Here is a 27215-nt window from a genome sequence, read left to right on the forward strand (position 1 = left end):
TCTCACAAAGCGTGGCCTTCTCCTCCTGCGCCTCCTCCTGTTCCATCACGTCTGCTGCTGCTGGGTTAGCGTTGCCGCGTGGTCCCTGTTTATTGAACCACTTATCTTTATTACATTTATGACTGCATGGCGGTACAAAGCATGCTATCCGCACGCTTCTTGTCCTCATGCAAGGCCTGGGTTGTTGTGTCTCACAAAGCGTGGCCTTCTCCTCCTGCGCCTCCTCCTGTTCCATCACGTCTGCTGCTGCTGGGTTAGCGTTGCCGCGTGGTCCCTGTTTATTGAACCACTTATCTTTATTACATTTATGACTGCATGGCGGTACCTCATGCAAGGCCTGGGTTGTTGTGTCTCACAAAGCGTGGCCTTCTCCTCCTGCGCCTCCTCCTGTTCCATCACGTCTGCTGCTGCTGGGTTAGCGTTGCCGCGTGGTCCCTGTTTATTGAACCACTTATCTTTATTAAATTTATGACTGCATGGCGGTACAAAGCATGCTATCCGCACGCTTCTTGTCCTCATGCAAGGCCTGGGTTGTTGTGTCTCACAAAGCGTGGCCTTCTCCTCCTGCGCCTCCTCCTGTTCCATCACGTCTGCTGCTGCTGGGTTAGCGTTGCCGCGTGGTCCCTGTTTATTGAACCACTTATCTTTATTAAATTTATGACTGCATGGCGGTACAAAGCATGCTATCCGCACGCTTCTTGTCCTCATGCAAGGCCTGGGTTGTTGTGTCTCACAAAGCGTGGCCTTCTCCTCCTGCGCCACCCTCCTCCTGTTCCATCACGTGTGCTGCTGCTGGGTTAGCGTTACCGGTCCTTTTTCCTGGAACCTCTTATATGTATTACATTTATGACTGCATGCCGACAAAAAGCATGTTACCTGTGCAAAGAAAACAGACATTTCCCGCATTTAAAAGACAGTTTTCCCTTTGAAACTTTAAAATCGATTTTCTCAAAAACTATAACCTCTTTTTGCTAAAAAAATTTTTCCTCTTGTACCCACTCCCAAGGTGCACATACCCTGTAAATTTGGGGTATGTAGCATGTAAGGAGGCTTTACAAAGCACAAAAGTTCGGGTCCCCATTGACTTCCATTATGTTCGGAGTTCGGGTCGAACACCCGAACATCGCGGCCATGTTCGGCCTGTTCGGCCCGAACCCGAACATCTAGATGTTCGCCCAACACTACCTGTTGCGTTTACTTAACCCACCTCATCAGTGCACATAACTGCCTGTTGTGTTGAGTAAACCCAGCTCACTGTATATACCTAGCATGCCCCCGAGATGGACAAAATGGACAAACCAGGTAGAGGAAGAGGTAGAGGCAGACCCAGAAGAAGGCCACCAGGCACCGGCAGGTCTTCCGTGCGGACCTGCCCCAAAATACAGTGCTCAGAAGAAGGCACGTGCCATCACTTCCCAAAATCATGAGGAGGTGATTGAGTATTTAACACAGAACACCTCATCTCCAGCAGCCACCAGCGCTACAACAAACACCACATCCGCTGCATTTGACACTTCGCAGGAGTTATTTGGTGGTGGTGGTGGTGAAATCACCGATTCACAGCCACTACTGCAACAACAACAAGAAGGCGCAGGTACACCACCTCCTACGTCTGAGTTAGGTGGCGATAGTATGGACGTAACGTGTGTGGATGTGGATGATGGATCACATGAAGTTGGTGCAGTTGAGGAGGTTTCTGAGGAAAGTGCAGCTGGCCAGGAGGATTATGATGATATGGATACCACATATGTTCCCAGTAGAGGAGATGACCAGGGGGACAGTTCAGAGGAGGATTCAGAGAGGACTAGGAGGAGACGACTCCATGATAGAAGCAGAGGGAGCTCGTCTTCAGAAACAGCTTGGGGCAGTGTCCGGCGCCATGTATCGCCAGCTATGGCCAGACAGCCAACATGCCCTTCAACGTCAGCTGCTGATGCCACCGTAGCGCCATCAGCCCAGGGGGTTTAGCGGTTTGGAAATTTTTTAACGTGTGTGTCTCAGATCGGAGCAAAGCCATCTCTTGTCTCTGCCAGCAAAAATTGAGCCGTGGAAAGGCCACCTCTCACGTAGGGACAAGTGCCTTACGAAGGCACCTGGAGAGAAGGCACAAACAGCTATGGCAAGAACACCTGAGGAAAAGCAGCACCCCTCAAAAGACAAGCCACCCTCCTTCTCCTCTTCCTCCTTCAGGTGCTTCGTCTTCATCCACTTTCTCCCTTGCACCTTCACAGCCACCCTCCTCCACACCGCCTCTTCCCTTCAGCGGTTCCTTCTCCTCTGCCCACAGCAGTACCCAGCTGTCCGTGAAGGAAGTATTTGAGCGGAAGAAGCAAATGTCTGCCAGTCACCCTCTTGCCCGGCGTCTGACAGCTGGCGTGGCGGAACTATTAGCTCGCCAGCTATTACCATACAAGCTGGTGGAGTCTGAGGCTTTCCGTAAGTTTGTGGCCATTGGTACACCGCAGTGGAAGATACCAGGCCGCAAATATTTTTCACAAAAGGCCATACCCAAACTGTACCGTGCAGTTGAGAGGCAAGTGGTGTCATCTCTGGCACACAGCGTTGGGTCAAGGGTCCACCTGACCACGGATGCCTGGTCTGCCAGGCACGGGCAGGGCCACTACATTACATACACAGCCCATTGGGTCAACCTGGTGACCGATGGCAGCAAGCAGGGAGTACGTGGCTGCGCAGAGGACCGACTTGTCACACCTCCACGGCTTGCAGGCAGGCCTCCAGCCACCTCCTCTCCACCTGCTATCACCGCTTCGCTGTCATTATCCTCCTCCTCCTCCTCCTTGGCTGGTGCCGCCATCTCCTCTCCAGCTACACAGCCCCAGCACCCCAGGGCCTATGCTGCATGCCAGGTGCGACGGTGTCATGCAGTGTTAGACATGTCTTGCCTGAAAGCGGAGAGTCACACTGGAGCAGCTCTCCTGGCTGCTCTTAACAAACAGGTGGAGCAATGGCTGACCCCGCACAAGCTTGAGATTGGCAACGTGGTGTGTGACAACGGCAGCGATCTCATTGCTGCGTTGAATTTGGGAAAGCTGACACACATACCCTGCATGGCACATGTGCTTAATCTGGTCGTGCAAAGATTTATGTCCAAGTACCCAGGCTTAGAGGATGTCCTGAAGCAGGCCAGGAAGTTGTGTGGGCATTTCAGGCGCTCTTACAAGGCCATGGCACGCTTTGCGGAGATTCAGCGTAGAATCAACTTGCCGGTGAGACGCCTGATTTGCTATAGCCCGACTCGCTGGAATTCCACCCTGCTGATATTCTCTCGCCTGCTAGACCAGGAGAAAGCCGTCACCCAGTACCTGTAACATTACAGTACAAGGACACAATCTGGAAGGATGGGGATGTTGTGGCCCAACAACTGGACACTGATGCGAAATGCATGCAGGGTCATGGAGCCCTTTGAGGAGGTGACCAAACTGGTGAGTCGCGATGAGGGCACCATCAGCGACTTGATCCCTTATGCCTACTTCCTGGAGCGTGCCATGCGTAGAGTGGTGGATACAGCTGTGGAGGAGCGTGAACAAGAAGAGTTAGGGCAGCAGGAGTCGTGGGAGCCATTTAAACACGAACCCGATGTCTCCACAACACCGGCGGCAGCACAGAGAGGGGGAGGAGGAGGAAGAAGAGGAGTCGTGTGGGGAAGGAGAGGAGTCAGACTCTGATGATGGTGATGATGAGGAAGGTGTTTCTGTGGAGGAGGAAGAGGCAGCGGAAGGAGAACAACCGCGGCAGCCATCACAGGGGGCTTCTGCTGCTCCACGTTCCTGTGGTATTGTTCGTGGCTGGGGGGAGGAAGAGGAGTTGCGTCCCATCACTGAGGAAGAGCAAGAGGAGATGGTGAGTACGTCTGCATCCAGCTTTGTGAAGATGTCCTCTTTCATGTTGTCCAGCCTGTTGAGGGACCCCCGTATAAAAAAACTCAAGGCAAACGACCTGTACTGGGTGGCCACGCTACTAGACCCTCGGTACAAGCACAAAGTGGTGGACCTCTTAGCAACTCAACAAAAGGCGGAAAGGATGCAGCACTTGCAGAACAAGCTGTCGATGATGCTTTACAATGCATTTAAGGGTGATGTGGCTGCACAACGCAATCAAGGTACCACTGGCAGTAACCCTCCTCCTCCCAAGTCCACGCAGGCAAGAACAGGACGCTCCAGCGATCTCAGGGTGATGTCGGACATGCGGACGTTCTTTAGTCCAACTCCTCGCCATAGTCCTTCTGGATCCACCCTCCACCAACGCCTGGACCGGCAGGTAGCCGACTACCTGGCCTTGAGTGTGGATGTAGACTCTGCGAAAAGCGACGATGAACCCTTGGACTACTGGTTGCGCAGGCTTGACCTGTGGCCAGAGCTGTCCCAATTTGCCATACAACTTCTCTCTTGCCCTGCCGCAAGCGTCCTGTCAGAAAGGACCTTCAGTGCAGCTGGAGGCATAGTTACTGAGAAGAGAAGTCGCCTAAGTCACGACAGTGTTCAGTACCTGACCTTTATCAAAATTAATGAGGAATGGATCACGGAGGGCTACTGCACGACCGAAGACTAAGTCAGTCCCCACACACAGCATCTCTGCCTGCAGGCCGCTTGACTGCCTTCTCCGCCACTACCAACAGGGTCCAGGACTCTAGGCGGATTCCTGAATTTTTAAGGCTGCTGCTAGCAGCGGCCGCTACACTAATTTTTCTGGTACGTGTACATGTGCCCATCCCCCTTCGTGATCATTACCTTGCTGCGGTGAAGGGGCTTGCGCATCACAATGAAGCAATGACCGCCGGCTATTTGAGTGTCTCGGGTGGGGTGGCACACAAAAGATAATAAGGTCGTTGCTTCATTGTGGTCAGACCAAATTTGATCAGCTGGACAGTCACTGTTCTGTCATTCAGCTACATCAGCCGGGCGAGCATATGGGCTGAAAAGCCACCATCACCTGCACTCTCGTCATGGTGCGCACCAGTCCAGCATGGCCGTCACTACACAAATGGCTGTTTGCAGTCACTGCATACCTTTCACTGCATCTGTGACTGCACATTATACCTGGCAGTCAGTGCATAACTTGCACTTGAATGGATACACTTTTAAACAATTTAAAAATACAACCATCTAAACTTTCAAACAATTTAAAAATACAACCATCTATCATTTTTAAAAAATTAAAAAAAAGGGCAAAAAAACTTGCCCTCCGTAAAACATTATTGGCAAATGCTTTCGACTTGGTTTGTCTTCCGCTGGCTCAAGGGTCCATCTGACCACAGATGCCTGGTCTGCAAAGCATGGTCAGGGCAGCTACAGCATGGGTCTCAGCAGGCTCCCACTTCGGGCCGGAATCCAACCTTCATTCCCCGCGGTGACAATGGCAGACTTGCCCTCCATAACGGATTCCCGTTAAAGGATTTAAAGTTAATTCATTTCAATTAGGGCCTCAAAAGGTCCTCCTGAGTCCTGTATTGTTATTTTTGGTCACTACCTCGGGGCGGGCGTGCATGCCTGCCTGCCTGCCTCCCTCCTTGCCTGGATGTGTGGTGGTAGATGTTGATCAGGCTCCAACTCCGGAACGCAATACAAGAGGGAGCTCGTCCTCAGAAACAGCTGGGGGCAGTGTCCGGCGCCATGTATCGCCTGCTATGGCCAGACAGCCAACATGCCCTTCAACCTCAGCTGCTGATGCCACCGTAGCGCCATCAGCCCAGGGGGGCTCAGCGGTTTGGAAATTTTTTAACGTGTGTGTCTCAGATCGGAGCAAAGCCATCTGTTGTCTCTGCCAGCAAAAATTGAGCCGTGGAAAGGACAACTGTCACGTAGGGACAAGTGCTTTACAAAGGCACCTGGAGAGAAGGCACAAACAGCTATGGCAAGAACACATGAGGAAAAGCAGCACCCCTCAAAAGACAAGCCGCAGAGAACAACCGCGGCAGCCGTCACAGGGGGCTTCTGCTGCTCCACGTTCCCATGGTATTGTTCGTGGCTGGGGGGAGGAAGAATGGATACACTTTTAAAGAGTAACTGTTAGCCCCCAAAGTGAAATTTAAATCTCTACAGCAATGTTTTATTTAGTATTAAAGTGATCCAAAAAGCCAATGCAGAACTTAAAAATCAATATAATTTTGTTACTATGTAGCCTTTTGCCCAAGCTAAGGACGCAAAGCCGCATATCAGATACTGATGAGCATGCAGAGCATGCCTATGTCTGCCCGACCCCCCTCTCCTCCCCAGGACCAGGTGCCGATCTATTCGCACCACAAACAGCTGACCGCTCTGACAGGGAGAGAGAGCGGCAGCACTTCCAGCGCAGCCACGCAGAGCAGCCGCCGCCAAATCACATGTGAGACATGTGAGAGAGAAGCACGGCGGCGGCTGCTCTGCCGTGGCTGCGCTGGAAGTGCTGCCGCTCTCTCTCCCTGTCAGAGCGGTCAGCTGTTTGTGGTGCGAATAGATCGGCACCTGGTCCTGGGGAGGAGAGGGGGGTCGGGCAGACATAGGCATGCTCTGCATGCTCATCAGTATCTGATATGCGGCTTTGCGTCCTTAGCTTGGGCAAAAGGCTACATAGTAACAAAATTATATTGATTTTTAAGTTCTGCATTGGCTTTTTGGATCACTTTAATACTAAATAAAACATTGCTGTAGAGATTTAAATTTCACTTTGGGGGCTAACAGTTACTCTTTAAACAATTAAAAAATACAACCATCTAAACTTTCAAACAATTTAAAAATACAACCATCTAAACTTTCAAACAATTTAAAAATACAACCATCTAAACTTTCAAACAATTTAAAAATACAACCATCTATCATTTTCAAAAAATTTAAAAAAAGGGCAAAAAAACCTGCCCTCCGTAAAACATTCTTGGCAAATGCTTTCGACTTAGTTTGTCTTCTGCTGGCTCAAGGGTCCATCTGACCACAGATGCCTGGTCTGCAAAGCACGGTCAGGGCAGCTACAGCATGGGTCTCAGCAGGCTCCCACTTCGGGCCGGAATCCAACCTTTATTCCCCGCAGTGACAATGGCAGACTTGCCCTCCATAACGGATTCCCGTTAAAGGATTTAAAGTTAATTCATTTCAAATACACAGCAGAGCCTCGAAAGTCCGCCTCCTGTATTGTTATTTTTGGTCACTACCTCGGGGCGGGCGTGTATGCCTGCCTGCTGCCCTCCTTGAATGTGTAGTGGTAGCCGTTTCTCAGGCTCTACACCGGATTCCATCCCTCATTCCCCGGCCATTACCCGGGGTCACAAATGGCAGACTTGCCCGCCTCCATATGATTCTCGTGAAAGGAATGTGGTGTCATCTTTGCCCGCCATAACTGGTTTTCGTTAAAGGATTTAAAGTACATTCATTTCAAATACACAGCAGGGCCTCGAAAGTCCTCCTCCTGTATTGTTATTTTTGGTCACTACCTCGGGGCGGGCGGGCGTGCATGCCTACACAAGATACAAGAAGGATTTATTCGCCAAGTACGGTGAAGCCGTACTCGGAATTGCTTGTGGTACACATGGCTTAGGCAACGTACAACAGCAACAGTTGTACATGTTACACACACGGCTACATTTACATATGCTGACAGCATTTAACAATACAGTACATTTACAACTACGTTTAAACAGGCTAGCAGCATAAACAGTACGATAACATTACGATAACAGTCGGAGTGGTATTAGTGTCGGAGTTGCCAGGGAGGCGGAAAGTGCAGGAGAGAAGGCGGAAAGTAATGCTGTAGAAAGGCAGTGTGAGTAGGGATGCAGTGGAGAAGTGAAATAGCCGCATCAGAGGCAGACGTGCTGGTTGCAGACTAGAAGGTGGGAAGTCAGGGGTCTGTGTTGTTCAGCAACAGAACAGCCTGTGGGAAGAAGGAATGCCTGCGCCTGGTGGTCTTGGATGGGATGGTGCGGAAGCGCCGGCCAGATGGGAGGGGCTCAAAGAGGCGGCTGCGAGGGTGGGAGGAGTCGCGGGAGATCCAGGTGGCCCTCTTCTTCATCCTTGCCTTGTGAAGGAGTTCAAGCGGTGGCAGGGGCGAACCAATGATCCTTTCCGCCTCACCAATGACTCTTTGCAGTTTTTGTCTGTCACTAGCTGATGCGCTGGCATACCAGACGATGACTGAGGAGCAAAGTATGGATTCAGTGGTGGCGGTGTAGAAGCTGGTGAGCAGCTCCCGAGGCATGCCAAATTTTTTGAGTTGGCGCAGGAAAAATAGCCTCTGCTGTGCCTTCTTCTGAATTTTGATGGTGTTCAGCTTCCATTTTAGGTCAGACGACAAGGTTGTGCCAAGGAACCACACCGATGAAACTCTGGAGACTTCGGTCTCACCTATGTGGACTGGTGGGCGAATGGGAGGGCTTTTCCTGAAGTCAGCGATCAGCTCGACCGTCTTTGTTGCATTTAGGACAAGGTTGTTGTTCTTGCACCAATTGCAGATTCTCTCTATCTCACTGCGGTAGTCTTGTTCTCCGTTGCTGCCAATAAGGCCAATGATTGTAGTGTCATCAGCAAATTTAATGACCTTGACAGAGTCCGAGGAGGAGGTGCAGTTATTTGTGTACAAGGAGAACAGAAGCGGGGACAGTACACACCCTTGAGGTGCCCCCGTGTTGGTGGTTCTCACGCTAGAGGAGCAGTTGCCGAGCTCGACCTGTTGTGTCCTGTCCGAGAGGAAGCTCTTGATCCATGCCCGAAGCATGGGATCGACGCCGAGTTGCGCCAGATTATCGACCAGGGTGTCTGGGCAGATCGTGTTGAAGGCCGAGCTAAAGTCCAGGAACAGGACTCTGACATAGGAGCCAGGCTTGTCGAGGTGCTCCATGATGTATGCCAGGCCGACATTTATTGCATCCTCTATGGACCTGTTGGCCCTGTATGCGAATTGGAGTGGGTCTAGCAGAGCATCAGTGGTGCCTTTGAGGTGAGCGAGAACTAGACGTTCCAAGACCTTCATGATGGTGGATGTTAGGGCCACGGGTCTGAAGTTGTTGAGGTCTCTGCTGCCTTGCTTTTTGGGGACCGGAATGATTGTGGACCTCTTGAGACAGGAGGGGACTGTGCCTTTCGCTAGCGACTTCCTGAACAGAGAGGTGAACACCGGGGCTAGCTGGTCTGCACAGGTCCTTAGGCAGTTTGTTGAAACACCATCCGGGCCTGAGGCTTTCCTGGGGTTGAGCTTGCGAAGCAGCTTGAGAACTTCCACTTCCTGGACTGCAACCGGTGCATCGATGTCTTGGTCTCTCGGTGCGGAGGGAGCCGCTGGTCTCATCATCGTCCCCAAGGACCCGAGCTGCTGGGGCTGTTGCTCGAACCTGCAGTAGAACTCGTTGAGTTCCTCAGCCAGTTGAGTGCTCGGGGTCACCTGTTGAGGAGGGGGTTTGAAGTTAGTGACCGCTCTGAGGCCTCGCCATACCTCCCTCGAGTTGTTGGACTGGAGTCGGAGTCCCAGCTTATCAGAGTAAGCTCTCTTTGCAGCTCGCAGTTCCCGTTTCAGGGCGTACCTGGCCTCCCTGAATTCTTCTGTGGTGCCGGACTTGTGCGCTTGTTCCTTACGCTTACGAAGCTGGCGCAGCTTCTCACTGAACCAAGGCTTGTTATTGGGGAAGGCCTTGAAGGTCTTAGAGGGGATGCACATTTCTTCACAGAAGCTAATGTATGAGGTGACGTTCTCTGACCATTCGTCCAGGGTGGGTGCCTCCAGGGACGACCAGTCAGTGAGATCAAAGCACTCCTGCAGCTTCAGCTTAGCCTCTTCTGTCCACTTTTTGACCGACTTGACAGTGGGCTTAGCAGTCTCCAGGAGCCTCCTGTAGGTTGGGATCAGATGGATTAGATTGTGATCGGAGTTCCCCAAAGGGGCGCCCTGGGTGGCCTTGTATGCGTCCTTGTAGACTGTGTAGCAGTGGTCCAGGGTGTTATGGAGCCTGGTGGGGCAGGTGATGTGCTGCTTATAGCGGGGCATCTCCTGGCGTAGATTTGCATTGTTGAAGTCGCCCAGGATGATGAAGAGGGCATCTGGGTGGGCGGTCTCCCACCGGGAGATGCTGTCACTGAGTGTTCGCAGAGCATCCTTGGTGCTGGCGTTGGGTGGGATGTAGACTCCGACAAGAATGAGGGATGAGAACTCCCTGGGGGAGTACAGCTGTCTGCAGATGATAGCTAGGAACTCTACTTCTGGGGAGCAGGCCTTGCTGAGGATGGAGGTGTTGGTGCACCAGGTGGAGTTAATGTAAAAGCAGATGCCCCCACCCCTCTTTTTCCCCGAGAGCGCAGGGTCGCGGTCCGCTCGGAGGAGGTCGTAGCCTGGTACTTGCAGGGAGTGATCAGGGACGCATTCGCTCAGCCAGGTCTCCGTGAAGCAGAGAACCGGGGTATTCCTGCCGATTGTGGATTTGCTGCCAAGTAGTAGGAGCAGCTCGTCCACTTTGTTGGGGAGAGAGCAAACATTCGCTAGCAGGATGGCAGGGATGGAGGAGCGAAGGCCTTTCCTCTTGAGTCTCACAAGTGCACCGGGTCTTCTCCCTCTGTAACGTTTGTTTGTGGCACCTTCAGTTCTTGTAAGATATTTGATGTGTTCAGTGACTGCGCCCCACAGGGAGTTATCCTTTGGTAGATTGCTACTGGCGGGGGGTTCCCATTTCAGGAGCTCCTCTCTGGACAGGATGGTGATATGCTGTATGGCTGACTCCGTTCCCATGGCTATGAGTGCTGTGGCCCGGGGTGGCGGTAGGGGCACACCGGATACCAGGGATGCAGGACACGTCGAGGGACAGGGAGCCCAGTCAGGGATGGTGCAGTGTGTGCTGGCAAGCAGTGGGGATGGTTTAGCTGGGATCCTGATGGTTGAGAGATTGACCACCAGCCGCACCGCCGTAGCACAGCACGGTTGTGGGGCGTTGGCAGGGCTAAGGTCAGCACATGAGAGAGGTGGCACAAGTATACAGCAGTTGAGCATATGAAAGTATACAGCAGATTTAAAGCACATGACAGTAATGCAGGCAGCAACAGAAATACAGCAACAGTTATGCGACAGCAGTTCATCAGTTAAGCAGGCAGTTCATGTCCTTAGTTAGCAGATCATCATCATCATCATCATATCATTAACAGGCAGTCTCACCTTGCGATCCGCGCAGGCAGTGGCGGTTGTACAGGGGACCCAGATGTCCTTAAGGGGTGAGAGTGAGAGTGCCATCTGCGGAGATCAGGGCATGTGGAGGCTGGAATCAATCAATGCAGGACAGCAGCAGCAGTGTCTGGACAGGGGGGGCCACGTGGGTGGCCTGCAGATGTGTGGATCAGCATGGTCTGGGAAGTCACGTGTGGCCGAGGCATGCAGGCAGACAGAAATCCAATCCAAATGGAGGGGGGGGGGGGGGAGAACTGCAGCAGCTGGGCTGGGGCCCGGACCTTGGCACCGCTAATGCAGGATGGGTTGAGCAGCAGTGTCGCCCTCGGCTGTGTTGGTCCTGCGGGTCAAGATGGAGGCCGAACACGTGGGTGGCCCTGTGGAGGAGATGGTGTCGGACGCTGATACACCCCCGCGGCGTGCGGGTGACTAGTGGCAGCCGGCAGTACGTGGGAGGCCCTGCGGATGGAGATGGAGGCCGGCGAACACGTGGGTGGCCCTGTGGAGGAGATGGTGTCGGACGCTGATACACACCCGCGGCTGATACACACACGCTGCCCTCCTTGGATGTGTAGTGGTAGCCGTTGCTCAGGCTCCACACCGGATTCAAACCCCTCATTCCCCGGCCATTACCCGGGGTCACAATGGCAGACTTGCCCGCCTCCACAGGATTCTCATTGTAGCGGTACTGAACAAGTACACAGCAAGTACAAAATGTAATTTAAAAACAAAACGTAAGCTTTTTAACAATGTTATGGAAAGTTGAGAAGGAAGTCACTCATTACCTGACATCACTGAGTGAGGAAGAGCAATCTCGCCTTGTTGCGCAGTAGTCCAGCATGGCCGTCACTACACAAACAGCTGTTTGCGGTGCGTTACACAGTGAGTTTGGTGTGTCAGTGTGAAGCAGTACTCTAATTACACTCCCTGATTGATGTATACACATGCAAGATGTTTGAAAGCACGTTAGGCCTGCAATTTAGCATTCAATGTGATTTCTGCTCTTAAAACGCTGCTTTGCGTCACATCCAGATTTTCCCCGGGACTTTTGGCATGTATCCCACTCCGCCATGCCCCCCTCCAGGTGTTAGACCCCTTGAAACATCTTTTCCATCACTTTTGTGGCCAGCATAATTTTTTCTATTTTTCAAAGTTCGCCTCCCCATTGAAGGCTATTGCGGTTCGCGAACTTTTCCGCGAACCGAACCTTCCGCGGAAGTTCGCGAACCCGGTTCGCGAACCGAAAATCGGAGGTTCGCAACATCTCTAGTAATACATTGCAATCGCATATACTGACTTTTAGGCAGCCCATTAATGAGTGGTTTCGGATGGCAACTGCTTGCCAATAAGAAACCATTTTTGTCTGTATCCTTGCGATACAAATAGTTTCAAACCCGTTGTTTTTCCTCCGTATCTCGATGTCAAGAAAATGTAAAATATCTGGGCTGTATTCCATCTTAAATTTTAACGTCGGATGTTTCCTGTTCAATTCCTCAAAAAACAAGCGCAACCCCTCCTCAGACCCTGTCCATCCAAAGAACAGATCATCAATAAATCTGCAGTACCCTCGGATGCCACCGGGGGCTTCACTACCCAAAAAGTGAAGTTCTTCAAAGTCTGCCATGACAATATTTGCCACGGTGGGTGCATAAGGTGCCCCCACTCCGAGGGTCTGCAGATAATAATCATCCCCAAACCTAAACTAGGAGTGGGAGAGGCTAAACTCCAAAAGTGACATACTAAACAAAAGCATCTCATTCGACACCCTCACATCACCAATCAGTTCTTGGCGACTCTTTCTTTAATGATAGTTCTACATCCTTACTTATAATGCCAGTGTCCACTGCATTGTCCAATAGTGTATTGATCTCTTGTTTATACTGCATTGTGGGGTCCCTTGCTAGAAACCTGTACATATTGGTGTCAGCAAGTGTATGCCTGATTTCCCCAATATAATCAACCCGATCCTGTACAACTATAGCCCTCCCTTTATCCGATTTTTTAATTATAATAGTGGGATCCCCCTTCAAGTCCCTCAGTGCTGATTGTTCTGCTTTGGACAAGTTGTATTGTCTTCTACCAGTTTTTTTCTTCACGGCTTTCTCTGTCTCTTTAAGAACCAGTTTCTCAAACAGATCCAGGGTGTCACTCATGAGCGGAGGATCAACTTTACCTTTAGGTTTTAAACAGTTCGGGACCACCTCACTGATGTCAATGCGAGCAGTGTCAGTGTCACTCGTCTCGGTTTATTCAAGCTATGCCATCATTTCCATTTCACATTTCTGGTGTATTTGTATAAATCCGTCCATGGAGCTGAGGGCCGCTCTGGGCTGTGCAATGGAGCTGGTTGCCGCACAAGGCTGTGCTATATAGCTGGTGGCCGAACAAGGCTGTGCAATGGAGCTGGTGGCTGCCTGGGGCTTTGCAGCTGGGCCAATTGGTGGAGCAGGGACAGGCAGCCCAGGGGCCAGGAAAACCCCAGCAAGTTCAGCAGTGGATGGCCAGGCTTCTCAGGGAGCAGAGATGGTGGTCGCACAGGGCTGTGAGATGGAGGTAGTGGCCGCACCGGGCTGTGCAATGTAGCTGGTGGCCGCCATGGGCTGTGCAGCTTGGCTGATTGGTGGAGCAGGGGCAGGCAGCTGAGGGGCCAGGAGGACCCCAGCAAGTTCAGCGGTGGATGGTCAGGCTTACCAGGGGGCAGAGATGGTGGTCTGGCGTGGAGGAGAAGCAATGCTATTAGGCTGACCTGGGCAGGGATTGTTGTGATCTGCCCTGCAAACGGTGGGGGTGCCCATTCTCTCAGCTCTCCTTGCGGCCTGGTCAGATGAAGGAAGCATCCTATGTTTGCCCGAGGTGGCTCCCTGGCAGCAGCGGCGGCGGATCACGATGCCGAGTTCCCTGCCTGAGACAGGGTGAAGCAGTACAGTTCAGTGCCTGGGCCCGTGATCGCTCCACATGGGTGGCAGCGGATGCAGCTCAGCTGATCTGTCCCTGTGATGTTCCGACACTCTGGCAGTTCGTGTGCATGCAGAGAGCGGTGTTCCGGCGGAGTTGCGCCTCTGCGGTGATCAGAGAGGAATGATCCACATGCTTGTGAGCGCATGCTGCTCCGGGCTTCCCCAAGGTGCTCATCCTGGTTTCCCCACTGCAGTGGACTGTCTCCTTGCGGCAGAGCAGACCGAATAGTTGATGGCAGCCTGCGATGCACGCCTGTGGCCCCCGCATCTCACCCAGGAGGATGAAGGATGTTGGTGAGAGCAATTGGGGGGGGATTAGAGAAAAAAAAAGAAAAGCGGCCGGAGCCCTGTGGCCGTGGCGTCCACATCTGGCGCCATCAAGAGTTTCTATCACCCAATATATCAGAACTGTCTCTCTGTCCTACGTGCAGTGAGTGAGCATCCAGGCTGGCAGCAACCCCATTTAGTGTTCTTGCAGCGTATGTAATGTTAGCATCATTATGCAAAATGCTCTCGGCTCCCTGTGCATCACATGTCATACTCTCTGCATCCCCATGCGCCCACCCCGAGCTCCATGCAGTCTCACCAGAGTCTCTTGCGGCGGATGGCTCATGCTGGGTGGCCTGATGACACGTCGCTAACGCTGGCTGCGGGTGAGCGGGCGATTCGGCTGAGGATTCCCTCCTTGCGTGGGACGCTGGGAACCTCTGTCTCCTCTTCCGCGGCCTCTTCCGCCGCTGGCTCTGCCTCTCCCTCCTTTCGGCTCTGCAGCCTGACTGTGGAAAAAAGGGGCAGCATACTCCGGATCACTGGCTTCAGATTCAGATGCTCCCTCTACTGGTGGTGGGTGCTGCCTCAACTGCCTGGTCAATCTTCTCACTAACTTCCAAGCGTATACTCTGATCTTCAACTCCTCTATAGTGGCATCCAATTGTTCTTTGAAAGTGTTGTATGCAGCCATGGTGTCCTTAGTGGCTGGATAGTGTAATGGTTAAGGGCTCTGCCTCTGACACAGGAGACCTGGGTTTGAATCTCGGCTCTGCCTGTTCAGTAAGCCTGCACCTATTCAGTAGGAGACCTTAGGCATGTCTCCCTAACACTGCTACTGCCTATAGAGCGCGTCCTAGTGGCTGCTCTGGTGCTTTGAGTCTGCCAGGAGAAAAGCATGATATAAGTGTTTGTCTTTAGATAATAATTCGGCAGTCAATTTTTCAACTTCGTTCTGGATCTCAACGATTTGAGGATGCAAATATTGCACAGTGAGTAGCATCAAATCTGTGAGAGCATTTATTTAAATACCATACAATTTAGTGAGGAATTCTGGGTTCATGCTCATGCTGGGTGGCCTGAGGACACATCGCTAACACTGGCTGCGGGTGAGCGGGCGATTTGGCTGAGGATTCCCTCCCAAGTAAGGAAGGAATCCTCAGCTGAATCGCCCGTTCACCCGCAGCCACCGTTAGCGATGTTTGCTCAGGCCACCCAGCATGAGCCATCCGCCGCAAGAGACTCTGGTAAGACTGCATAGAGCTCGGGGTGGGCACATGGGGATGCAGAGAGTATGACATGTGATGCACAGGGGGCCGAGAGCATTTTGCATAATGATTCTAACACTACATACGCTGCAAGAGCACTAAATGGGGTTGCTGCCAGCCTGGATGCTCACTCACTGCACGTAGGACAGAGAAACAGTTCTGATATATTGGGTGATAGAAACAAGCGTGTCATTAACATTTCCAGTCGAATACTAATCCCAGTTGAACAATCTGTATTAAACAAGGGACTTGGATTTGTACCAACAAGCAGTATAAATATGTTTAATGTAAATGAATGAATTTTTAAGCAGGGATAGAGGGAGAGAGACCTATTACGGGATACTGTTTTGCAGTTTTGGCCGTTGGTGGAGGCGGACCCCCAGCTTGCCCAGATCTGCCATGCATCAAGATTTGTATATCGCAAGGGTAAGTCCAGTAAGGATTATTTGGTTACAGCGAATATCGGAAAATTGAAGCTCCCTCGTCAAACATTTTTAGGCAATCAGAGGAAGGGGACTTTCCCTTGCTTGAGCTGCCAGCATTGTAACGGGGTTATAAAAGGGCCCAATGTGCAGAGCTCGAGATCGGTGAGACCAATACCGATAGGAGATATTGCGAGGTGTGATTCGAAGGAAGTCATTTATTGCATCAGGTGCCCTTGTGGTCTGACCTATGTAGGCCAGACCTCGAGGGACATCAAAACTAGGCTCAATGAGCACAAAAGCAATATACACAATCCCGATTCCTTGAAGAAGAGTGAGGAGAAAGAGAGTAAAAAGAGGGAATATCCCTTTGCAAGGCATTTCATAGAGTGTGGGCACTCTGTGAGCTTGATTCACAAAGCCGTGCAAACTGCTTAGCACGGGTATGCTAAACAGTTAGCATGTGAAGTGCCGTTCGCGGACTTTTGCGCGCAAAGTGCCGCGATTCGCGCGATCGCGGACTTTCGCGCACGCAATTTGGGCAAATTGCGCGTGCAAAAGTCCGCGATCGCGCGAATCGCAGCACTTTGCGCGCGCAAAAGTCCGCAAACGGGACTTCACGTGCTAACTGTTTAGCATACCCGTGCTAAACAGTTTGCACGGCTTTGTGAATCAAGCTCTGTGAGTCAATTACCGTGGCAGGTGCTGGAGGTGGTTCAGCACTATGAAGGCATGAAGGCATGGAATTTCGTAATGCCTTGCTCATACGGGAGGCATGGTGGATTGACAGGTTGGGCACGCTGTCCCCAAACGGCCTGAACAAAGATTGTGCTTCCTATAATGATGGTAGCTTGTCCTGAGCACAGATAGGGTTAAAACATTGCAGGATATAGGAGCCCGCCCCCCAATTAGTTGGTTTGTGTGTGTATAGATTGTTCTATATGAGTAGGTTTTGGTGTTCAGACTAGTGAGCACTTGAGAAAGGGCAGACAGCCCGAAACATTGTGTTTTCTTGTTGCTGTATAACCGCTGTTGAAAAGCAAATAAAAGCTGAAATTCATCACAGAAGGGTCGAGTGCAGATTGGATTGTATGTGTAGGGACTATATTGCATTGGAGACTTGATGTCGCTCCTACCTTAATCTGTGACTCCCCGTGATCGATTGGACACAGTCTGAGGCCCGTGGACTTTTCTTTGTTGTATGATCTTCTAGACATGACCATCACTAAAGTTTTATAAATTGCAGGTGCATATTTACTATAGCAAGCTCTCTCCTACTTCTAAAAATCTTGTTAGCATTTGCATAAATGTTATATCGAAAATTGTTTTATTAAGGATATTTCTTTTCTTTTCCCTTCTTTAGGAGTGATTAACCAACCGGGAAAGCTAGAGATGGAGTTGTGGTATGCTTTTGTAGAAGATCATAAAATGAGGACGTAGGTGGAAGATAGCTTCCCAATTCTTCCAGACACCATTTTTTTTAGTCTATCCAGCTGCTGAAAGACATTTTTGTATACTACTTTATGTTCTCAGCTGGAACTTTTGTGGATTTCATATTGGGTTAAGAAATTCCTACACCCTCTCATACCTTGTTCATGAAAACTTTCTGGTGAAAAGTCTCTACATCTCTCAGCTTCAGCCACACAACACACTTACTCAATGCACATAGCTGCCTGCTGCCCATGCCCTGCCTAAATCACTTGTTATCATAAAAAGGAGAAAGTATATATATTTTTTTCTACAGAAACAAAACAAAGATGACATTTATCAATCCCAGCTGTTAAGGTGGACCATGGAATAAGTCCTATAAGGTGCAAGGATAGTACTCGCACTTGGATGCAGTCTTATCTTTATCATGCTTTGTTGGATTTACAAATTGCTGAAGAGTAACATGGAGAATCAACTATAGGCAACAGAAGGAAACAGATGCCCTCAGTTTTGTAGTAAAAGGTATGCGTAAGTACTTAATTTTGTGACAGTTACAGACATTTTGTTAATGTTAGCTGGAAGGTGTATTGGTTAAGGGCTCTGCCTCTGACACTGGGTTTGAATCTCAGCTCTTCCTGTTCAGTAAGCCAGCACTTTTTTTTCTGATCGATTTTCTGATCACTTCTATTCAAGTCGATCACAAAAACGCTCGGAAATCAGATCAAACCTGTCAGAAATTATCTATTTGACCAATCTATCTGATGTGAAATTGCATGGTGTGTCCCAGGCTTAACACTGCTACTGCCTACTAAGCAGTGTGAGCACGCCATACTGACTGCAGCTCTGGAGCTTTGAGTCCGCCAGGAGAAAAGCACAATATAAATGTTCAGTGTCTTATTTTGTTTGTCCCTGATAATACACGTCTAAGACTACTAGTAATTTAAATTGGGATTTTGTGTGTAAATATAACACTTACAGATGTTTTTTATGATACAAATTCAAAACAGCAAGTGTACATGGCAAATGTAATCTGCAAATGCATTGCATCTGCGTTCTCGGGTTTCCAAACGCTGCAGAATAGAAAATAAAGTATTTGGAAAACTTCACTACAGTAGTTAAAGGGAACCTAAACTGAGGGGGATATGGATTTGTCCTTATAAAACAATACCAGTTGCCTGACTCTCCTGCTGATCCTGTGTCTCTAATACTTTTAGCCACAGCCCCTCAACAAGCAAGTAGATCAAGGTGCTCTGACTGAAGACAGACTGAATTATCTGAATGCTTGTTTTTGGTGTGTGATTCAGCCACTACTACAGCCAAAGCGATCATCAGGACTGCCAGGCAACTGGTATTGTTTAAAAGGAAACATCCATATCCCTTTCAGTTTAGGTTACCTTTAAAGAGAGTCTGAAGCGAGATTAAATCTCGCTTCAGAGCTCATAGTTAGCAGGGGCATGTGTGCCCCTGCTAAACCGCCGCTGTCGCGCCGCTAAACGGGGGTCCCTTCACCCCCAAACCCACCCCCGCAACACTTTGTCGTGGAATTGGTCGTTCCTGGAGGCAGGGCTAACGGCTGCAGCCCTGCCTCCAGTCGCTTCTATCAGCGGCGTATCGCCGCCTCTCCCCCGCCCCTCTCAGTGAAGGAAGACTGAGAGGGGCGGGAGAGAGGCGGAGATACGCGCTGACAGACGCGCGTGGGGCAGGGCTGCGGCGGTTAGCCCTGCCCCAACCAGGAAGAGGGGATGCGCTGCACGGAGGGGGATTTGGGGGTGAAGGGACCCCCGTTTAGCGGCGCGATAGCGGCGGTTTAGCAGGGGCACACATGCCCCTGCTATCTATGAGGTCTGAAGCGAGATTTATTCTCGCTTCAGACTCTCTTTAACACACAATTCAAAGGTAGTTGTACACAAGCCCTTAATTTGTTATCATGTCTTATTTTTCTCAAGATAATGAGGTTATCAAACAAACATTAAAAAAAAATTAAGCAACAGTTTAAAAACATTTTTTCAAGACAAGTTCAAATCCCACAGAGAGGATAATAAAGCTAACTGATTACAACAAACGTACTTCAGTGCTTTAGAATCACTTTACTGGATAAATTAATGGTATCTTATCTTGTATAAGTATATGAATTGTTCTCAGTTTCCCATATAATGTAATATCTTTATGCACAGATTATGCTGTGTACCAGCATTTGTACAATGCTTCGAAAACGCGTACGTTAAAAAGGGGCGCTGGGAAAAAAGGGCGCCGGGTTTTTAACGATAAGCATGGATAACGTTTAAAAATGTATTGTACTGTATTTCGTTTAAAATTAATGTTTTATAAAGTTATAAATCATTAAATAATGTGCATTAAATCGGCAATTGTAAAAACGTTAATCTTTCGTTTAAATAGTGAAACGTATAATAACGTTTAAAAAAAAAAATTACTAAGTAACCCTCCCTGTACCTACCCCTAACCCCTAGACCCCCCTGTTGATGCCTAAACCTTAGACCCCCCCTGTTGGTGCCTAAGTAACCCTCCCTGTACCTACCCCTAACCCCTAGACCCCCCTGTTAGTGCCTAAACCTAAGACCCCCCTGTTGGTGCCTAAACCTAAGACCCCCCTGTTAGTGCCTAAACCTAAGACCCCCCTGTTGGTGCCTAAACCTAAGACCCCCCTGTTGGTGCCTAAACCTAAGACCCCCTGTTGGTGCCTAAACCTAAGACCCCCCTGTTGGTGCCTAAACCTAAGACCCCCCTTTTGGTGCCTAAACCTAAGACCCCCTGTTGGTGCCTAAACCTAAGACCCCCCTGTTGGTGCCTAAACCTAAGACCCCCCTGTTGGTGCCTAAACCTAAGACCCCCCTGTTGGTTTTTTCGTTTAAAAATAATGTAAAAAAAAAAAAAAAAAAAAAATGTACTGTTTTTCGTTTAAAAATAATGTTTGAAAAAAAATATTGTACTGTTTTTCGTTTAAAAATAATATTTAAAAATGTATAAATCATTAAATAATGTGTAATCATGAGAAACAGTAATAAAACATTAAGTCTCCGGGCGCCGCTTTTAAAACGTTATTTTTCTCCGGCGCCCTTTTTTCCTATCGGGCGCCCATTAAACGATATTTATTATAGGAGTGAATGGCGGCGCCCGATTTGTCCACTAGCCTCAGGCGCCCGAATTTACTGTTACCTCGAAAACCATACCAGAAAAAATAATGGACTAACTCAAAGTGCCTGAGCCCTTACTTAAAGAGACACTGAAGCGAGAATAAATTTCTCTTCAGTGCTTATATTCAGCAAGGGCATGTGTGCCCCTGCTAAAATGCCGCTATCCCGCGGCTAAACGGGGGTCCCTTACCCCCCAAACCCCCTCTGCAAAATCTACGACCAACTTGGTCGTAGATTTTGCTGCTGTTGAGGCAGGGCTAACGGCTGAAGCCCTGCCTCTCTGCGCTGTCTATCAGCGGCGCATCGCCGCCTCTCCCCTGCCCCTCTCAGCGAAGGAAGACTGAGAGGGGCGGGGGAGAGGCGGAGATACGCGCTGACAGACGCGCGTGAGGCAGGGCTGCGGCGGTTAGCCCTGCCTCTATGCGGAAGAGATCCCCGGGAACAACGGAGGGGATTTGGGAGGTAAGGGACCCCCGTTTAGCCGCGTAATAGCGGCGTTTTAGCAGGGGCACACATGCCCCTGCTGAATATAAGCTCTGAAGCGAGATTTTTTCTCGCTTCAGTGTCTCTTTAATGTTTGCATTACCTAGCAGGCAATAAGTTGTTGACATAAAGTTCATGTTTTACTATTGTACTTAACAGTAAAGGATAATTTTAATGTTTTTTAATGTTAGTTATATCATTGCAGATCACATATAGGGCTTGATACACTAAACCGTGATAACTCATATCACGGCCATTTTCGTGCGCATTTTCGCTTTTGCGCGTGATCGCAAACAAACGTGAAAATGTGCGCAAAAATGGCCGTGATATGAGTTATCGCGGTTTAGTGAATCAAGCCCATATTATACTTCATATATTGTCACATGAGGGCAGAAGAACATTAACACAGAAGTCAAGACTGAAACATGCTCTTTGACATTTGCTTATAAACTGATTGATATAAGGTGGTGCATGACAAATTGGCCAGGCTGCCTACTACATGCACAAGTATACAGGCAGAGGTATGGGTAATGCTTTCGTACAGCAGTAAATGCAGGTGACACAGACATCTATAAAGTCAAGGAGGACACACACAGCGAGGGTAGGGTAAGAGGCTCAGCCAAGCCAGTTGTTTTGTTTTGGTTTTTTTTTTTCAAACAGCTTTTATTGTTTTCTTCAAGGAGCAACATAAGGGAAAAAAAGACTTCCCCTGCATGGGAAATAAACTATAGTCAGGTTCTCATTGCAATGTAAAATTACAAGACACTAATCAAATTGTACCCCCTATCCCTTTCTAACACCCTTCCCCAAGTTTCACTGTGCATAAAAATAGCACTGTAATGCACCTGAGATTCTATTGTGTGCAGGGCCGTATTTGCACTCTTTACCGCCCAAGGCCACTGTCAGCAGCCGACCCCCTTCAGTATAGGTAACCAGATGTCCCCTCCTCCAATTTAGATATCCAGATGACCCTTCCCCCCCCCCCCCCCCCCCAGTATAAGTAGCCCATTGACCCTTTCCGCTATTTATAGACAGCCAGATGACTCTTCCCCCGCCCCACACCTCCAGTATAGATAGCCTGATGACCCCTCCCCCCTTCCCTCTAGTATAAGAAGCCAGATGACCCTCCTCCCTTTCGTAAAGATAGCCTGATGACCACCCCTCCCTCCAGTATAGGTAGGCAGGTGACCCTTCCCTCATATAGCCTGCTGCCCACCCGTCCCTTGGTCCTGTGGTGCCCTAGGCCATGGCCTATGTGGCCCTGGCTTAAATCCGGCCCTGATTGTGTGGCAGAGGTTACTTTGAGCTTCCCAAGAGTACACCGTCATGGTCCTCCAGGCAATACCATGAGGCTAATGTAAATTCACTCATTAGGTTGGTGAAGTGGCAGTTGATAAAGTTTCTCCAAACCTTGAAAAAAGATTTGGTCCTCTTTACTTTAGACTAAAGCGTGTTCAGTCTTTCCATAGTGAAAACATATGAAAGATAATACTGAACTGGCAAAGTGGGCTCCAACCATTTATACAAGATACACAACTTTTCAAGAAATCATGTGGGCACTAGGTAAAATTGCAACAACCAGTGTGCTTTTAATCATCCAGTTCCCAACAGCATAACAAATCATGTACAATGTTCAATTTATACTTCACCCATTCCAGGGTACACCCAACACAGGGGTCATCCGGTCAACAAGTGTTTCACATCGAAAGATGTATCGTCAGGGCTCGTTGTGGCTGCGGCGGGGGAATAGACTCAACTTCACAGAACAGGTGTCTCCTATTCATATTGAATGGAGATCCTCCTTCCGGTCTCTCCTGGCCAATCAGTATCTCCTTGCATATGGTGTAAAAGCGTACGCAGTATGATGCATTCTACCAGACACCATATTGGTGATTATGCTGCATTCCAGCTAACCAAGTGTATGTCCCATAGGCACATGCCCCTCAGTTACTATGAAAAACAGGAAGGATTCCTATGCAGCATGTCGCTCAAGGCTTGAGAACTCCTACCCTTAAAGGGGACAGACGGATGGCTCAAAGTGAAACATCAAAGCACCCTCTTGGTGAATACAATTGCATGTAAGCAAATACGAATATGAGGTCATTAGACAAAAAATGAAAAAGAAAGAAAGGAGAAAAAAAAAAATAACTAAGTGTAAAAATGAAGAGATAGCTAGTGTTACGGAATAACCCTAAGGGATGACAAAGTTTAGAGTAAGTCCCTTATGCAAATACGTTTGTTCGGAAAAGTGGGAAATTCGAATGTGATCAGCACCCACTGCTTCCAAGGGAAGAAAAAACAAAAATAATGGAGTGCTAAGACCGTCCGTCCTTCAGTACCCCTTGGACGGCAGCAGTGATTTCCAGAGAAGTGGTCAGCACCTCCAACAAAGTAGTAGCTCTTTTACTTTAAAACCTAGCTCTTTATTCAAAAATTTGAAAAAGATCCATAAAAGAGATGAACATGGTATGGGGCTGGATTCCAGCGACAGCCCGCTGTTTCAGACTTCTCAGCCTTTCTTCAGGCCGGACAGTCCCCTGTCCGGCCTGAAGAGAGGCTGAGAAGTCTGAAACAGCGGGCTGTCGCTGGAATCCAGCCCCATACCATGTTCATCTTTTTATGGATCTTTTTAAACATTTTTGAATAAAGAGATATGTTTTAAAGTAAAAGAGCTACTATTTTGTTGGAGGTGCTGACCATTTCCTTGGGAAAAGTGGGCGCAGCTGATATCAAATTTTCAATGTGCTGCTACCCCTAAATAAGTGGGAAACCCTCCTACCCACTATATTTTATATACAGAAATATATACAGATAAAATAGAAAGTAGAAAGCGCTAGATATCTTGTATTGGAAAATAAGTAGATATTTTATTCAATAAAAACAGCATTTATACAATACAGTACCAATAAATCAGAAATCAGAATCTTTTATTTCGCCAAGCACGGCTGGGCCGTGCCCAGAATTGGGTTTGGCAAGTACAGGGCTAGTGTAAGAACAAGCAGGACATAACGATACATATATGTAAGCAGACAGACAATATAAAGGGTACAGTTACAGCGTTTGGACACATTTGAACACGTATATATGAAGTGTGCACCCGTGCGGTCAGGCTGGGTGCTACCAGACACCACTTGTCGCGGTAGGATGAGGAGGGATTTAAGAGTTCTAAGAGTTCAGATAATTTACGGCTGAGGGGAAGAAACTGTTCTTGTGCCTTGTGGTCCTGGTGTAGATGGATCGGAATCTCCGGCCTAGGGGGAGCCTACTAAAGAAGCGGAAACCTGGGTGGGACGGGTCATTAGCGATTTTTTTGAGCTCTGGAGCGCAGTCTAGAGTTGAAAACCTGGTCAAGAGAGGGGAGTGGTTTCCCGATGATTCTCTCCGCTGATCTGATGACCCTCTGCAGTTTGTGTCTGTCGCTGGCGGTGGATCCAGCATACCAGACCAGGATGGAGGAGCAGAGGACAGATTCAATTGTGGCAGTGTAGAAGCTCGTCAGAAGCTCGCGGGCCATACCGAACTTCTTTAGTTGGCGTAGGGAAAATAGCCTCTGCTGGGCTTTTTTATGGGTTGAGGTAGTGTTGGCTTTCCATGTCAGGTCCTTAAAGATTGTCGTGCCAAGGAGGCGTGCACAGGGGACGTTCTCAACTACCGTGCCGTCAATGCTGATCAGGGGTGGGGTGGTGGCACGTTTCCTAAAATCGACAATCATCTCGACCGTTTTTGTAGTGTTGAGGACCAGCCCGTTCTCCCTACACCAGTGGCAAATTCTGTCAATCTGATGGCGATACTCCTGCTCATCATTACCAGAGATGAGGCCAACGATGGTGGTGTCGTCGGCGAACTTGAGGACTTTGACGGAGTCCGCAGTGGACCTGCAATTGTTAGTGTATAGGGAGAATAGGAACGGCGACAGTACGCAACCTTGGGGGGCTCCTGTATTGGTGGTCCTTGGTTGGGAGATGATAGTGTCCAGCTTGACGGCCTGGGATCTATTACTTAGGAAGTCCGTGATCCAGAGGCGGAGGGTGGGGTGGACTCCGAGGGCAGTGAGATTTTCCTGAAGTATTAGGGGGCTGATGGTATTAAACGCAGAGCTAAAGTCGAGTAGAAGGATCCTGGCGTATGAGTCAGGTCTGTCCAGGTGTTCATTTACAAGCTCCAGGCAGATATTTATGGCGTCGTCAGTAGACCTGTTTGCTCTATATGCAAACTGAAACGGGTCCAGCAGGGACTCGGTCGATTGCTTGAGGAAAGGCAAAACCAAGCTTTCAAAGGCTTTCATGATGACTGAGGTGAGAGCCACCGGCCTGAAATTGTTGAGGTCCTATCACACCTGGGGCTTGATTCACAAAGCGGTGCTAACTGTAAGGACACCTATGAAAACCCCCTTAGCACGTCTATACAAGTTTTTCGCGCATAAAACTTTACGCGCGCAAAACTTTATTTGCGTAAAACTTTATGCGCGTACTGCACAGAGCGCAGGGCGCTCCGTGCGAAGTGCCCATTAAAGCCTATGGGACTTAGTGCGCGTAAAAATTTCTCAATCAGATCGCGCGCTAACTTTGCGCGCTCAAATTTTTACGCGTGCAAAGTTAGCGCGCGATCTGATTGAGAAATCAGGTAGCACCCTGGTAAGCGCGTCTAAAGACTTTAGACGTGCAAAGTAGGTTAGCACCGCTTTGTGAATCAAGCCCCTGGTAGGTTTCACTCATACTATGTGGAACCTCCTGGTGTTCTCTTTGCAACTAAAAATCATTAAAAAAAATGAAAATAATGAAAATTCAGATCTATTGCTTTAAATGGTCTATATATTTCTAAAAAAAAATGTGCATGCACTTAAAAAGGTAATGCGCATGCACTTAACCACTTCAGCCCGCGGGTTGTTTTCACCTTATGGAAAAGAAGAATTTTCACATTTCCGCACTTCTCCTATTCATTCCCCAATAATCACTACTTATCACAATGACATGACCTGTACCTTGCTTTTACTGCCACCAATTATGCTTCATTTGGGTGGTACATTATGCAAAGAATTATTTTATTCTAAATGCATTTTTAATGGGAATAATAAGAAAAAAAATAGAAAAACATTCAATATTTCTCAGTTTTCGGCCATTATAGTGTTAAAATAAAACATGATACTGTTGATAAAAGCTACACATTTTATTTGCCCATTTGTCCTGGTTATTGCAATGTTTAAATCAGGGGCCCCCAAACTTTTTCGGTCAAGGGCCGAGTCAATATACATCAGAATGCTGGGGGCCCGGAACATACATAAAATGATGTTGAAAAACATTGTGTCTAGGTATTGATTCCCCCCAGTCATGCCTGGAGGAGAACTCCCAGCAGCAGCCATTCAGTCATGCGGCGCCAGAAGAGCGTCTTTGTGCACCAGACAGTGAAACATACTCAGGTGACAACCTGCTGTCCAATTGGACAGCAGTGTCACCTGATGCAGAATTGGAAGCCAGCAAATGACTGCTCGCTGGCTTCTACCGTATGTGGATGGGTGGCACTGCTATTCTGTATGTGGGTCACCGATATTTAAAGGTGCAGTGGGCCGAATCTATAAGGTATACATTTTGTGTTTGGGGGCCAGTGAAAAAGCCTTGGGGGGCCGCATTCGGCCCGTGGGCCTTTGTTTGAGGACCACTGGTTTAAATTATATCCCTAATACAATGTATGTTGCCAATATTTTATTTGAAAATAAAGGTGCATTTTTTCAGTTTTACATCCATCACTAATCAGAAGCCCATCCTTTATAATAAAATGCCTGTGTCCCTGTGTGTGCCTCCTGTCTCTGTGTAGCTGGGTCCGTGTTTTTTGCTACTGCGCATGTGCGCAGCACAGACCCAGCCTCACAGAGACAGGAGGACGGGACCAGGGAGCCGGGCGGGTGTGTGAGCAGGCGGCCTGGTGTGCACGCGCACCTGTGTGGCGGGTGTGCACACGCGGTGGGTGTGCGTGCGTGCGCACTAGCATGCGGCGGGGTAGCGAGAAACACAGACCTAGAGCCCATTTTTAAACAGGCTTGGGTCTGCTAGTAATTTAATAATATATCTATATATACAGTGGGTTGCAAAAGTATTCGGCCCCCTTGAACTTTTC

The 27215-nt window shown here is 49.0% G+C and overlaps 1 protein-coding gene across 14 annotated transcripts in view; it reads left to right on the forward strand.

Annotated features, from left to right (window-relative positions):
- Positions 1–27215, forward strand: part of FLRT1 (fibronectin leucine rich transmembrane protein 1) — an 878261-nt gene that overhangs the window by 657109 nt on the left and 193937 nt on the right. For 13 of the 14 annotated variants that reach the window (XM_068260004.1, XM_068260001.1, XM_068260002.1 and 10 more), the window contains one exon: positions 17405–17991. The exons of the other annotated variant lie outside the window; for it this stretch is intronic. The gene's annotated coding sequence lies outside the window, so the exon portion shown is untranslated. The remainder of the gene's footprint in view (positions 1–17404; positions 17992–27215) is intronic. 14 annotated transcript variants of the gene reach the window in all.

Source organism: Hyperolius riggenbachi, chromosome 11, assembly GCF_040937935.1.
Source record: "Hyperolius riggenbachi isolate aHypRig1 chromosome 11, aHypRig1.pri, whole genome shotgun sequence".
NCBI lineage: Eukaryota > Metazoa > Chordata > Amphibia > Anura > Hyperoliidae > Hyperolius > Hyperolius riggenbachi.